Source organism: Rhinolophus sinicus, chromosome 1 (genome assembly GCF_057876585.1).
Source record: "Rhinolophus sinicus isolate RSI-liver-muscle chromosome 1, RSI-T2T, whole genome shotgun sequence".
Lineage (NCBI taxonomy): Eukaryota > Metazoa > Chordata > Mammalia > Chiroptera > Rhinolophidae > Rhinolophus > Rhinolophus sinicus.
This window is the reverse complement of record NC_142501.1, coordinates 45,814,270-45,827,563: the sequence shown is the minus strand read 5'-3', so window position 1 is coordinate 45,827,563 and position 13,294 is coordinate 45,814,270. Positions and strand designations below refer to the sequence as shown.

General features: G+C 33.0%; 3 long non-coding RNA genes across 3 annotated transcripts; all 3 read right to left on the bottom strand.

Annotated features, from left to right (window-relative positions):
- Window positions 1–50: 50 nt before the first annotated feature.
- Window positions 51–1,677, bottom strand: LOC148759057 (uncharacterized). Its single transcript, XR_016020866.1, has 3 exons — window positions 1,461–1,677; window positions 569–686; window positions 51–112 (listed from the first exon to the last, which is right to left on the bottom strand). It is a non-coding gene; the product is annotated as an uncharacterized LOC148759057 (long non-coding RNA).
- A 651-nt stretch (window positions 1,678–2,328) lies between these two features.
- On the bottom strand, window positions 2,329–5,291 carry LOC141570119 (uncharacterized). The gene is made up of 3 exons (XR_012494017.1): window positions 5,218–5,291; window positions 3,441–3,491; window positions 2,329–2,390 (listed from the first exon to the last, which is right to left on the bottom strand). It is a non-coding gene; the product is annotated as an uncharacterized LOC141570119 (long non-coding RNA).
- A 1,031-nt stretch (window positions 5,292–6,322) lies between these two features.
- Window positions 6,323–8,220, bottom strand: LOC141570118 (uncharacterized). Its single transcript, XR_012494016.1, has 2 exons — window positions 8,054–8,220; window positions 6,323–6,506 (listed from the first exon to the last, which is right to left on the bottom strand). It is a non-coding gene; the product is annotated as an uncharacterized LOC141570118 (long non-coding RNA).
- Between the last annotated feature and the right edge of the window lie 5,074 nt (window positions 8,221–13,294).

Genomic DNA, 13,294 nt, shown 5'->3' with positions numbered 1-13,294 from the left:
AATTTTAGTTTGGAAAGCAATTTTCTTGTACATAATACATAGCAATCTTACCTGGAGTGCTGTTGAAATTTCCGCAAAGACCACAAGTTGGATATTGCTTGTGAAGAGTGAGCTTTAAAAGAAATATAAATGTATGTATTTATAAAATATTGAAAATATCTCAAGACAAAATTTACCCAAACCAAAGAATAGGGCCTCTTCATATTCAGTTCTACCTAAGCTGGTTACTTTGGGATGTATTACAGGGACTCTTTTTAAAGGACCTAGCTCTAAAATTTGGAATGGGTTCTAATTCCACAACTTACTAACTATGTGTCTTTGGGCAGGATATTTAACTTTTATTAGCCTGACTCTTCTGAATTCCATCATCTTTAAAATAAGATTAATAATAGTATGTAATTCAAGGTATTTGAAATATTAAGATAAGGCTTAGAACGTTAATTACTACATAGAGCTATCTCAGTAAACTTTAGCTCTTATTTTCAATATATTTAGAATATATTGTTTTTATAACTGAAAGCACAGAACAAAATGCACAGGATTATAAGAAAATCATAGATGGACTTACTGAGAGTTTGTTATTTTTGTCCCACATTAAAGACAAGATTCCTCTACGGCTATTCAGGACATTATGTTCTCCATATTTTTTAATGTGAATCAACTTATTGTTGTATGGTATCTGTACACTGAAAAGTATAAAATACAAGTACATATAAATGTAACAATAGTATTATTATAACATGTTTTTCTGATAATTCATGTTTCTATATTTAGTATCATAAATATACTGGATAGTAGATATTAAAGTTTCCTTTTTCATATTTCAGAAGAAGAAATACAATGGCTTTTTTTCAATATTGGAAAGACTTTTAAGGAACAGTGAATAAATCTGGAGTCTTTGGAGAAATGGACAACAACAACAAAAAAAAACACACATCGGTTTGGTATAAGAAAAAATGATGAAATAATTTGAAATGTTCACAAGTTAAGTATTGAGTCTCATTTTCTTATCCTGGAAAGTATTCAGATATGCCATCCCTTCCAAATATTAATTGCTACTTCTGAAAATCTTGACATAAAAGTTTCAATTCATTGTAAAACCTCAAATTTATATTTAGTATTAAACATACAAATGAAAATTGAAATATTCTGTTAACAGTTTTGTTGAATACACATGTTGCCCCGAATCTAGATACTCAAAATAGTCAAACAATAGAACCACTCTTTTTTTCACCTTGTTGTAGAAGTAAATATAATATAACATTTTATGATCCCACATATATCAAATTTTTATACATTCACCAAACTCCTGGCCAAGAATTTATTTAAAATATCAATACACACATCAGAATAGGAAAAGAGTACCATCGCTTTCCCATTCAACCTTTTTCTTTTCTTTTTTTGGCTCAATTTACTTAAAAGAATTCTATAGCATTTATCCAAAACACGTTAGCATTTACCTTTCTCCATTAACTAAAATGGTATCACCAGAAATAGAGATGTAATTACTGTCAATTATAACCATTATTTTTTCAATCTCACTATCATTGTTTCGTTTGATCTCAATATTGAAATCTCCTCCAGATTCAACGCAGTGACGGCAGAAAGTGTACGTGCATGAAGACTCAAAGGAAAAGATACGGTTGTTGAAAGCTTTATATGCTCCTTTGCCCCAAGTAGAAGCTTCACCTACAAGATTTAGAGCAGAATATTCATAATTATTCAGAACAATTAATGTACTGTCTAATTCTGATTTTTAAAGTGTTTACGTACCAATATAAAAAAAAATCAGTGAAAGATTATATTCTCACAGCCCCCACTTTAAATCAATACTTTCCTTGCTCACATACCGCAAAAAAACACATTAAAAGTAGTACCTGAGTCCTTGAGAATACCCAAAGTTAGCTGTCTTGCTAAACAAAATGTAAATAAAAACATCTTGTTTCCCTTGGGGAAGATATTGTTTCTATGAGTTTTTCATATCATGGGGAGGGATATATGGAGGGAAGTTGTGGTCTGCTTGATTGCTTTGCTTTTTGTAGGTTACCATTTATATCAAATGATTGTAAAGAATTATATTATTTTTTCTATACATCTACGTATATGTACATATGTATATACATATATATATTTATGTGTAGGTGGTGTTTGTGTATCTTTGAGAAAAATAGTACAAATGTGGTATCATTCAAACATACAATGATCAAACAGATAGATCATGGGCAAATTTTTAAAACTAGTTTCGAATCATGGTTATGTTGAAATCCCATTAGGTACTGGCTAGCTTGGAAACAAAAATATAGAAAAAAATCAGAATAATTTTTACTTACCAATAATTGCATTTGTTTCTGAGTACTTTGGAGTCGCTTCTGGAATATGGGATCCTTTTTCTATTCAACACAATGCATAGATTATTTAAATTTCAAGACATATACTGATTTTCAATATACAAGATATTTGGATGGCAATTTAGAAGTTAGTATTGAAAGCTATCAATGGGTTTCTTTATCCTGAATATATAATTTGATTTTGTGAGAGCTGTGATTTGCCAAGATCATATTCCTGATTATCTCTGATGTTCATATTTTTTCTTGGAACAATCAGCCATAGTGTGTTCAGAAATCATCAAGAGCTTATTAACTTGGAGTCATTTACAATTATAAATATATGCTGCATCTCTCACAGACTGTTTTCTCAACTTCAAAAATAGAATTTTGCTAGCCTATTTTTATTGTCCATTACCCCGACAGGTCCAATGTAGATTTTATTAAACCAGTCTACTGTTATATATAATAATAATAGATAATACTGATAATTCAGTTATTTACATATGAAGAAAATTTAATTTTCCTGATCAAAGGGAAAAATCTGCATACCTGCAAACTTTAAATTTCCCATAATTGTTATTTCTAATGCACTGACCCTTTTATGTAATCAAGTAAATTTATAAGTTATCTTACAGCAGGGTCTGAAAGCAAGCCAACTAAAACAAGTACAGTAACAAAAGTGAATACACTTATAGAATTTGAAAATAGTTTTCACAATGCCATTTATTTTGTATCTTGAGGCCACTTCTCTTTACAAAGGTTTTCTTTACTCAGGTTGAGCGGAAATAGATTCAACTATTTATAAAGTCATTTTTAAGATAATACATCTAAAATGATAAAAGAGAAGTTACACTATGCTTTATTCAGGTTGCCTTAAAGTATAATTTAATCTCTCTCATTCATGAAATTGTTTCAAATATCTGGTTAGTCCTCAAAACTTCCGTACTCAAAGAAAAGATGCATTTAGAAGTTCAATTAGTATGAGAAACACATAAGATATTATTGATTTACTAGGCTACACACACACACACACACACACACACACACACACACACACACACACACAGAGTGTATATAAACTTTTTAAACACTGAAAGTCATGAATAAAACTACCTGGAGTGCTGAGTGATCCAGAGGTAGTGTAATCAGATGAGCTTGTGACACCTATTTTAATACAAAATAAATTAGTCTGTTTCTGTGTTATTTTACTTGGTAAAATATGGGGGGGGGAAAGTTTTAAGATCTGATGGATCCAAATCCAGCAATGCTAACAGACTTTTTAGAACCATGTGAAGCTGTAAGAGACCATATATATATATATATATATATATAGTCAAGTCTACAACCTGCTGGAATAACAAAACTAAATGCCTGCCACTAAATGGGCTGACACAAAATTAATTTATTCAGATCAATTGCCTTAAAACTTATTCAGGGAAAGAGATAAGAGTTGCATAGACAGACAGTGTTTTAAGTCTCTTATCCAATTTTCAACCCACTTTAAATTGTTTTACTTTTGGGAAATCTAGATATCATTTCACATGTCAACAGAACAAAGGATTCATAAAAACTGGAAGTATGAAAACCACTAATCTAGATGAACGGAGATATTCATCTCAAGATGTGTAATGTCAAGACACATTAATGTCAAGAGAGCCAGAACTGGCCATTTCAAAGCCACTAGATTTACTGCCATTAGATACATTACCAGAAAGAACACTAATTAATAAAAGTCTATCTGATTTGGAAAAATGAAATCAGTCAAGTGTTGACATCTAAATAACAGAAAAATCTCAAATTGGTAACCACTCCACAATAGAAAGAAAAGAAGCAATTACTTCTTATCACATTTCTCAGGAACAAAACCTAAATTTAAATACCTGAGCTAATGGCAGCAGATCAGGTGTTCATAAATTCATTGTCTCTTAAACCATTTGTGCCAACAATATTTAAACAAAACTAGTGACAATAAGTAATGAGTGATTTCAAATTTGTCAGTTCCATTGAAATGTTGACCTCAAAACTAATGTCCAAAACTTAAGAATAACCCAAAATAAAATTATTATTTCTGTATGACCAAGCCTTTTTTGAACAGATTGATTGATAGCCAATCCTGACTGAGGTCAACCATTACTACACTACACCATATGTATTACTAATTAGACTTCACTAAAAGAAAAGTATTCTAAATCTGAGTTACTAACATGAATCCTGAATATTTTTCAGAACACCCATGTCATTAGAAATGGATCTACTATCCACAGTTCTGTGGTTATCTAGTGTTTCCTAAGACTTCTCAACATTGCTAGCAGCATCAAAATAGTTCATGATAAATATTGTTTTAACAATGTGTACCACAAATTCCAAGACTATTCAACCTAATGTTTCTATTAAGCAGAAACATTAAATTGTATCAGAATTTTTAAAAAGAAAAAAAATGAAATGAAACTTATTTACTCTTCTCAGGAAGTGGACCTTCCAAAAAAAAAACACCTTAAGACACCAAGACCAAGACCTGATCCAGGATACAAAGCTAAATCTCAAGGCCAACAAATCAGCTGCTACCCTAACCACCTCTTCAATTTATGTAATTCCAAAACAATTTTGCATAAAGGCAACAAAAACGATTCCACATCAATGTATTCACAGCCATATACTAGTTCCCACATCCTCTGCCAACAAATGACTTGTGCCTGATTGTATCTAATTACATTTCATTATTGCAGGATTCTTGCTTGCTTTTTATATCATTATTAATAATGTTCATGATTTTCACTGTTATTTCAAAATATATATTAGAATCCTGACTTTCTCATCATCAGAAAAAAATCTCAAATTCTCAAGCTATGGGTATCAGATCCAGTAAGACCCTTTCCAGCATCACAAGTACCTGTACTACTAACGCCCATTTCACCAAATTCGTTTGGTCCAAAAGTACCAGCACCAAGTCCAGTTGCACCCTTCCTTCCTCCACTATTTTCAGAACCAGAAGACCAAATCTGTTTTTCTTTTCCTAATGAAAAATCAAAATGTGACTAAAAAAATAAAGAAGGAAGAAATTCATTTGGATTTCTTATAAACAGAGTCAAGGTTAGGATACCTGAGCCCCTGACATCAGATCCAGGACTCAAGTATTTAGATCCAGCGGATCCACTGCTACTCTTTCCATTCCCACCAATTTCAATGACTCCAAATCCCTGTTGATCAGATGACCCCAAATTGAATCTTGAATCTATAGAGACAGCATCAAAATATTCAAACCCATTTCTTGCACGTGAGCCACATGCTGAATACAAAATGATGGTCACGAGAATTACTTTCAATGCATACCATGATTCAGAATTGTTGTATGCACAATCCATACCTAGAACACTGGAACTCGAGCCTCCAGAACCACCTATGCTATTTCCATCAAAGTCTATAGCACTATGACCATTGTCACCAAATTGATTTGAACCAGAATCTCCAACACTAAATTGAGTTTCACCCTTTGTTTCTCCATTTCCAGAGTCAGAAAACCAGGTCATTCCCGCTAATGGAAAAATTAAAATGTTACTTTAAAAAATGAAAGTTTGTAGTCCGTTTTAATTTCACTGAGAGTCCAAATTAGTAGAATGCCTGAGTTATGGGTATTGGACCTGAGATTCATGGATTGAGGCCCAACAGGTATATCGCTGCCCATTCCATCAATCCCCTGCCTCCAAATACCTTTTTGCTAAATGTCCAATCACCAAATCCTGAATTTCTAAAATTATCACCAGCATGTTCACCCCCACTTCTTGCACTCATACGTCTACCAAAATATTAAAAATTTGTCACCAGAACATATTTAATAAATTTTATGATTCAGAATTTTTTTCAAATGTTTTTCCTTCAAATCCAAAATCAAAAGACCCAGGCCTTCCACTAACAGAAAAAATAAAAATATTATTTAAAAAAATACTAACTATTTGAAACCCAATTGTATTTCTCAGTAATATAGACTGAATGGAATACCTGAGCTACTGGCATCAGATGTAACATCTTTGAATCCAGCCCCAACAAATCCACTGTCAGTCATTCTATCCTCTCCAGTTTCAGTAATCCCAAATTCCTGTTGATCAGAAGCCCCTAAATCGGATTGCACATTTCCAGAGCTATCACCAACAAATGTGTCCCAACTTCTCAAACTGGTATCACCTGCAGAATATCAAATGATTATCACAGAGTGTATTGAAAATATTTTAGGATTCAGAAATTTTTATGCACAAACATGAAATATCAATAGCTAGGTCATTGGAAGTACATCCTCCAAAAATTACCACTCAATTTCTATCAACCGTGTTGCTACTAATGCCACTGTCACTAAATGAACTTGAACCAAAAACTCCAAAATAAATGCATCATTGCTCTCCTCTGCTCCAAGTTCCCAACCAGAAGACCCAGTTCCAACTGATGGAAAAATCAAAATGCTGTTAAAATCATTCTTTGTTAATTAATTACTTTGTTGTTGTATGTTAAAGAAAAGTATTGTTAGCCAATTAGTTAATTTGATCAATTTTAAATTTTTTTGGAATGAGTTTTAGTTGGAACACTTAAGCTATGGGCATCTGATCTGAAACCTCTGGATTTATGCCCAGCAGATCCTCTGCTGCTCATTTCCCTCCAATCAGTTCGACTGACTTCCAGTCTGTTTTGACCCAAACCAAAGCCCAAATTTCTAGAGGAACAAATACTAAATCCAGCCCCATCCCTAGTGTTGGTACTATTTGCTGAAATAAAAAACGATTGTCACCATGGAATATTTAAATACAACTTATGACTCTTTACTTTTTATGCACAAACCTAAAGAGTAATACTTAGAACGCTAGAATTTGATTTTCCAGGGTCCCCTATTTCATTGTTACCAAAGCCTTTTTGTCCAACACCACTGATACAAATTCCACATGAGCCAGAATTATCAAGATGAAATTCAAATTCATCCTTCTTTTCAACACCAAGTCCAAAATAAAAAGGCAAATGGACAATTAAACTGTTATCAGGAGCAATAAACAAAGGATGGAAATTATTTGTATTTTTTAGTAGAGTCTGAGCCACTTACACGAGAGCCAAAGCCCACAGATTTACTAACACATTCCTTGCTGTACTGTTTCCACCAATTTTCACATATTCTAAGATAGATTGCTCTGACACAAAAGTTCCTAGATTTACTGTAAGTTAGTGATCCTCACTTCTTTCACTGGCATTAATTTTTCATATAAATTGTTACTTATCTACACTTTTGTAAATCTATCTTTTCTGGCATTTATTTTTCAGGGAAACTAGTTCAAATATGAGTAATACAACTTATAAAGTTAGCATTGCAAAAGTCATAGACAAACATGCAACTAAATTTTTTTCTGTTCTTGTGATAAAACTTAGGAACATGAGATTTTAAGTGGCTTTTCCAAAGTCTGCAGAAAGTTAGTGGAAAAGTCTGGGGATAGAAACTGGATCTCTTCTTTCCAGTTCCAAGCTTCTTCATTAAAGCATTAAATCCACTTGGCTTTTTATTAAAATGTCTACATTGCTCCTTTCTGTTGACGATAACACAGGTTCTTTAAGAATCAAACACATTTTAAAAATCTTTCCCATGATTTTCTCTAACACTAAGTCTGTTTTGATCAAAAACAACACCACCAATTCCTGCTTTGCTAATTGACTGATTTTTCTGTCAAAAGCAAAAACTATGAAACAACTTAGAATACCTGTTTTACTGGCAGCATAGTTAGAGCCAACTACTCCATGCTCTTCATTCACATCAAATCCTCTTGGGCCAGTTGGATCCCAATCAATTTCATTTTGATTTGAAGCTGTGCCACCAAATTCAGTACCATCAGAAACAATGTCGGCAAGACCATTTTCTGAATTGGTTTCCTCTACCATGCAAAAAAATACAATCATTATCAGAGAAAAGTTGCGTTCCTTCATATTATACAAGAAATTAATTGATATACATTTCTTGAACTAGGCCTACATTATAGTTTCAAATGAATCTTTTTTCTCCCTTCCATATATTTTTACATACATAATTCCACACAATGTAATCAGGGGTGTGTCTGACAACCTATTTCCCGTGAGGTTTGAGAGCATTCCATAAGAATTTAAGACAAAAATCTCCATTTAAGATAAAATTTCACTGTGTTCTGTATAAAATGAGCAAACAATTAACATCTCAGAGTTGAAAACAAGAGCAAATATATCTGTGTTAATTATTAGTCATACTGAGTTTGTCAATTCCGAAACAGATGACTAGACAGATTAGAAAATTTGTCTTCCTGAAAATATTTCAACTGTACCCCTACACCCAAAGCTGTTTTTTCCTTTTCATTTATTACCACCTGGACTCAAATATTAAATTTTAATATAAAACACTGAAGTTATTTTTCTCACTATTTTTCTCCATATATATATGGAGAGAGAGAGAGATGAAATACAGAGATTTCAGTAACCAGGCCAGTAAAGTAAAAGCTTGAATGGGTCATTTAGGAGTCCTGTGTTGAACCAGAGAGCATGCCTCACCTAAAAAAAATTATTTTCTTTTTCCTGACAAAACAAAATTGCTGGCCACAAACTGTTTAGAAACTCTGCTTTATAATATTACTCATCAAATTGACTATGTAATTTAAAGAGAAAATCCTGTTATAGAAAACAAATTGTGGTTGGAGACAGAAACATGAGCACTAAATTTGGGTCCAGGAACCATTTTAAATGATTAATTTACATGTTATAAAAATGACTGATCATCACAATAATAGTACTACTCAGTAGAAAGATAACATGAGCAAATAAAAATTTTCAGGAAGAAATTTGATTTGTTATAAACCTCTTTGCCAAAACTCTCTAAAGACAGAATTCATCCTTCTGATTGGCACTGGAATTAGTGGCTTTAGATTATTGCTACTTCGCTACTACTATTAAGGCCATGTACTGCAAATAAAACAAAGATGATCAGATTCTCCCAAATGAAGAAAAGCATTTGTTTCCTAGGTAAGCATTTTCCTTCAAAAGTACCTGGTGGGTTGTCATCTAACTCTAAACTATCAGTCTCTCGGCGTTCTCTCTTGTCTTCAGCCTTTTCTGGAGAACCATTTTGATCGTCAAAGAGTGAAGCAACATGAGGTTTCCTTCTTCCATTTGCGTCACCAAAGGGTAAACTTCCAAACAGTATGTCATCTAATGTGAGTAACAGATTTCATTTGAAAACAATATTGCTAGCACAATATAGGTGATTTGATTGTCACAGTACGAAATGGCATATTTTATTTTGCATAAGCCCAGTTATCCTGGCAGCACTTGAAACAACATATCCCACTGATAGACTTAATCACTATACCCATATTTTTTGGTCTTAGTTCTAAGACTTTAAGAAAGATGAATAGAGCTGTGGAGATGTAATTGATGCATGCTAGAAACTTCTTCACATGGACAGGGCAGAAACCACCCGTCTGCTTCCTTCTCCATTACAAAGCCCCAAGTTTAAGTGCCCAACCTTACACCATGAAAATACTCTGCTGGGTTGAACTCACATGGTCTTCAGCTTAGTAATAGCTGATAATGTTAAGATAACATACCTGAATCATTTTCCTCTATTTCTGCAAAGAAAAAAATGAAAATATTTACTCATAAATTAGTTGTAACATTCACCTCTACATGTCTTAGTTTAAATGTCATCTCAATGTTGAATACTCTGACAATTTGAAATTGCAATGCCATTCCAACACTCCCAATTATCATTATATTACTCTAATTTATTCCGTAGATTTAATCACCTTGTAATACACCATGTTACTACTATAATGTTTATTGTTTATTGACTGTCTACTTTTTTTGAAGCTTAAATTTGAAGCTTCAAAAATTCAAGTTTCTTTTGCCTTTTATTCACTGAGGTATCCCAGATGTCTAGAACAGTGCCTGAACCACAGAGGACACTCAATTAATATTTATGTAACAAATGCATTCATCAACAAAGACCTCTTGTTAAGGTAATATGTACTGTATTACATGAGATATATTATGCCTTCTGTTACATATTTTTTAAATCTTTATAATAAAATTAAAATACTATAGAAGTAATAATGCCTTAATAACTATACTATTTCTGTAAAGTTGTGGAAGACAGGCACTTTGTTCACCGATTAGAAAAAAAATGAAATGCATGATTTGTAAGTAAAATTTGAAAACTATGCAAAAATAAAAACAAACAAAATTACGAGATTTAATTCTCCCTGTTGAAAATAAGAAAAGACTCTCCTCTTTTTTTAGATCATTTACTTTCGAAAACTTGTGAGTTCTTTCACTATCTCTTTGAAATGTTAGTAATATTTTTTTAAAGCTCTATAAGCAACCCAGAAATGTTTCCTCAAGGGATTCGTGACCATTTTTAGCAAACACAGTTGGCTACTCCAACTCCCAAGCAAATTTAAGATGGACTATGTATCACAAATGGTGCTATCGAGTCCTCTTACTTGAGGACTAATTATCGTTCATCTTGAAAATATGTATGTAATGGGCTGTATCTGACTTGGCCATATAAGAGGGTAGGATTTTTTTGTCTTTGCAATCTCTTAGCAGATCATCTGTGATGCATATTACATCCCGGTTTAATACTTATTCAGTAATAAAACTGTTTTCTTTCTCTTCTACTTTTGTGGAGAGGTTTTATAATGTAACAGAAGATTTTGTTTTTAATTCTATTTCCTCAACAACTACTCTTGGAGTTCTTATTGTCTATGTGTCTAGCAAATGTATTTATATTTTTCTAAATCAATCAGTATACAGAAACAAGGTATTAATATGATTTGGGAAATAGTCAAAATAGGAATTAATCTATTATGTAATTTGAGGGAAAGGCCCCCAATATTTAAGACATTTTGAAATAATATTTACTTATAAGTGTTTGTTTTAAGAAGACTATACCATGTTTCCCTGAAAATAAGACCTAGATGGACAATCAGCTCTAATGCTTGTTTTGGAGCAAAAATTAATATAAGACCCGGTATTATATTATATTATATTATATTATATTATTATATTATATTAAGATCCGTTCTTATATTATAGTAAAATAAGACTTGGTCTTATAATAATTTTTGTTCTAAAAGACGCATTAGAGCTGATTGTCTGGCTAGGTCTTATTTTCGGGGAAACACAGTGGTACTTAAATGAACTATAGCCAATTTATATTATCACATTATTAAGTAACCCTCAAACCACTGTTACTTATAAACTCTTCTCCATATACAGCATTTTTCCTCTTTGTCTCTTCTTCCCTTACTTTACTACATATTCTTCCTTTTCTTTACCCTCTTTCTTTCTCATTGTCTTTCTTCACTGTCATGTAGTTTTAGACCTGCATCATAATATCGACATATCTTAGTTTGATAGCTAAGCAAAAAGAAATAAGGTAGTATTTAGTAGTGGGAAAACTATGATTTTTTTTTTTAATCAAACCCATTTGGACTCCCCGACTTGCAATCAGAATCTTTGACTCTTTCTCTCCTTGATTCGGCAAGGGGGCTTCCTACTCTGAACCACACAAGTCTCACTCTTGCCTTCCTTGGGTCATAGCCCTCCTCAGAGGGCAAAGAATGCAGGCAGAGGGTCAAGGGAACATGCCAACCCAGAGCCTGTGCCATCTTCCCTCCCCTACTACACACCCTACTCTAAGTCTCCAGGGCCCAGAACCTCAAAGCCCACTGTGAGGGCCAGCATGGACTTAGTTCCCAAGACCATCTCCCCAAAGTTAGTCCATATTGCAGGGATGAGAATCCCTAGGCCTGGAAGATGGCCAAAGCATGGCTGTTTGCAGAAGTAGATGGAGCTGAGACACACAGGCTATAGTATCCCACTCAGTGTCGGACAAAGACAAGAATAGAAAAAACAGGGGGAGAGGAATATTGGCAGCGACACTGTCCACCCCGTTCTTGCATTGATTTCCAATGACCTAAAAATCCTGCACTGGAACATAGCCTTCCAGGTTGTCATGAACATATTTTGTCAAGGTGGAAGAAAAAACACATTTTACTTAAATTTTTGTTATTTTTGTTATACATGTACTATGTAGACCTGTATTTGTATTCTTGCCACTGACTGTATCTTTGGGCTGTCCTTTGAGAAGTTATTTAATACTTCTGAAATAAAGTTTTCTTATCTATTAAGTGGGGACTACAAAATAAATGAGAATAAGACAATATCTACTCCGTCTTATGGTTATTAACTAAATAATAACCAAGACATGGAAACAACCTAAGTGCCCATCTACAGATGAATAGCTAACGAAAGTGTAATTTATACTACACATACACATATGCAATGGAATACTATTCACCATAAAAAAGGATATCCTGTCATTTGTGACACCATAGATGGACCTTGAGGGCATTGTGGTAAGTGAAATAAGTCAGACAGAGAAGGAAGAAAACTGTAGAATCACCCTTATATATGGAGTCTAAAAACATCTAATTCATAGAAATAGAGAGTAGAACAGTGGTTGCCAAGAACTTGGGGTGGTGGAAATGAGGAGATACACATCAAAAGTATAAACTTTTAGTTATAAGATAAATATGTTTTGAGGATCTAATGTACAGCATGGTGACTGTAATTAACAATATTGTATTATATACTAAAAAGATTTTAAATTGTTCTCACCTCAAAAACATAGTTATTATGTGAGGCGATGGAGGTGTTAACTAATCTCAGTGTGGTAATAATTTCTCAATATATATGTGTATCAAATCATCCATCACATCGTATGCCTTAAACTTATGCTATATTGTCTGTCAGTTATATCTCAGTATAGCTGTGTTCCAAAAGTAGGCTCTCAAAGTAAAGATTACGTATCTCAAAGTAAAGATTAATTTCTGAAACATACTGACCTGAGTTTAGTCTATAAAATTGGGCTTCTCCATCTATAAAAAAATGTAAAAAAGTAAAAACAATTAGATCAT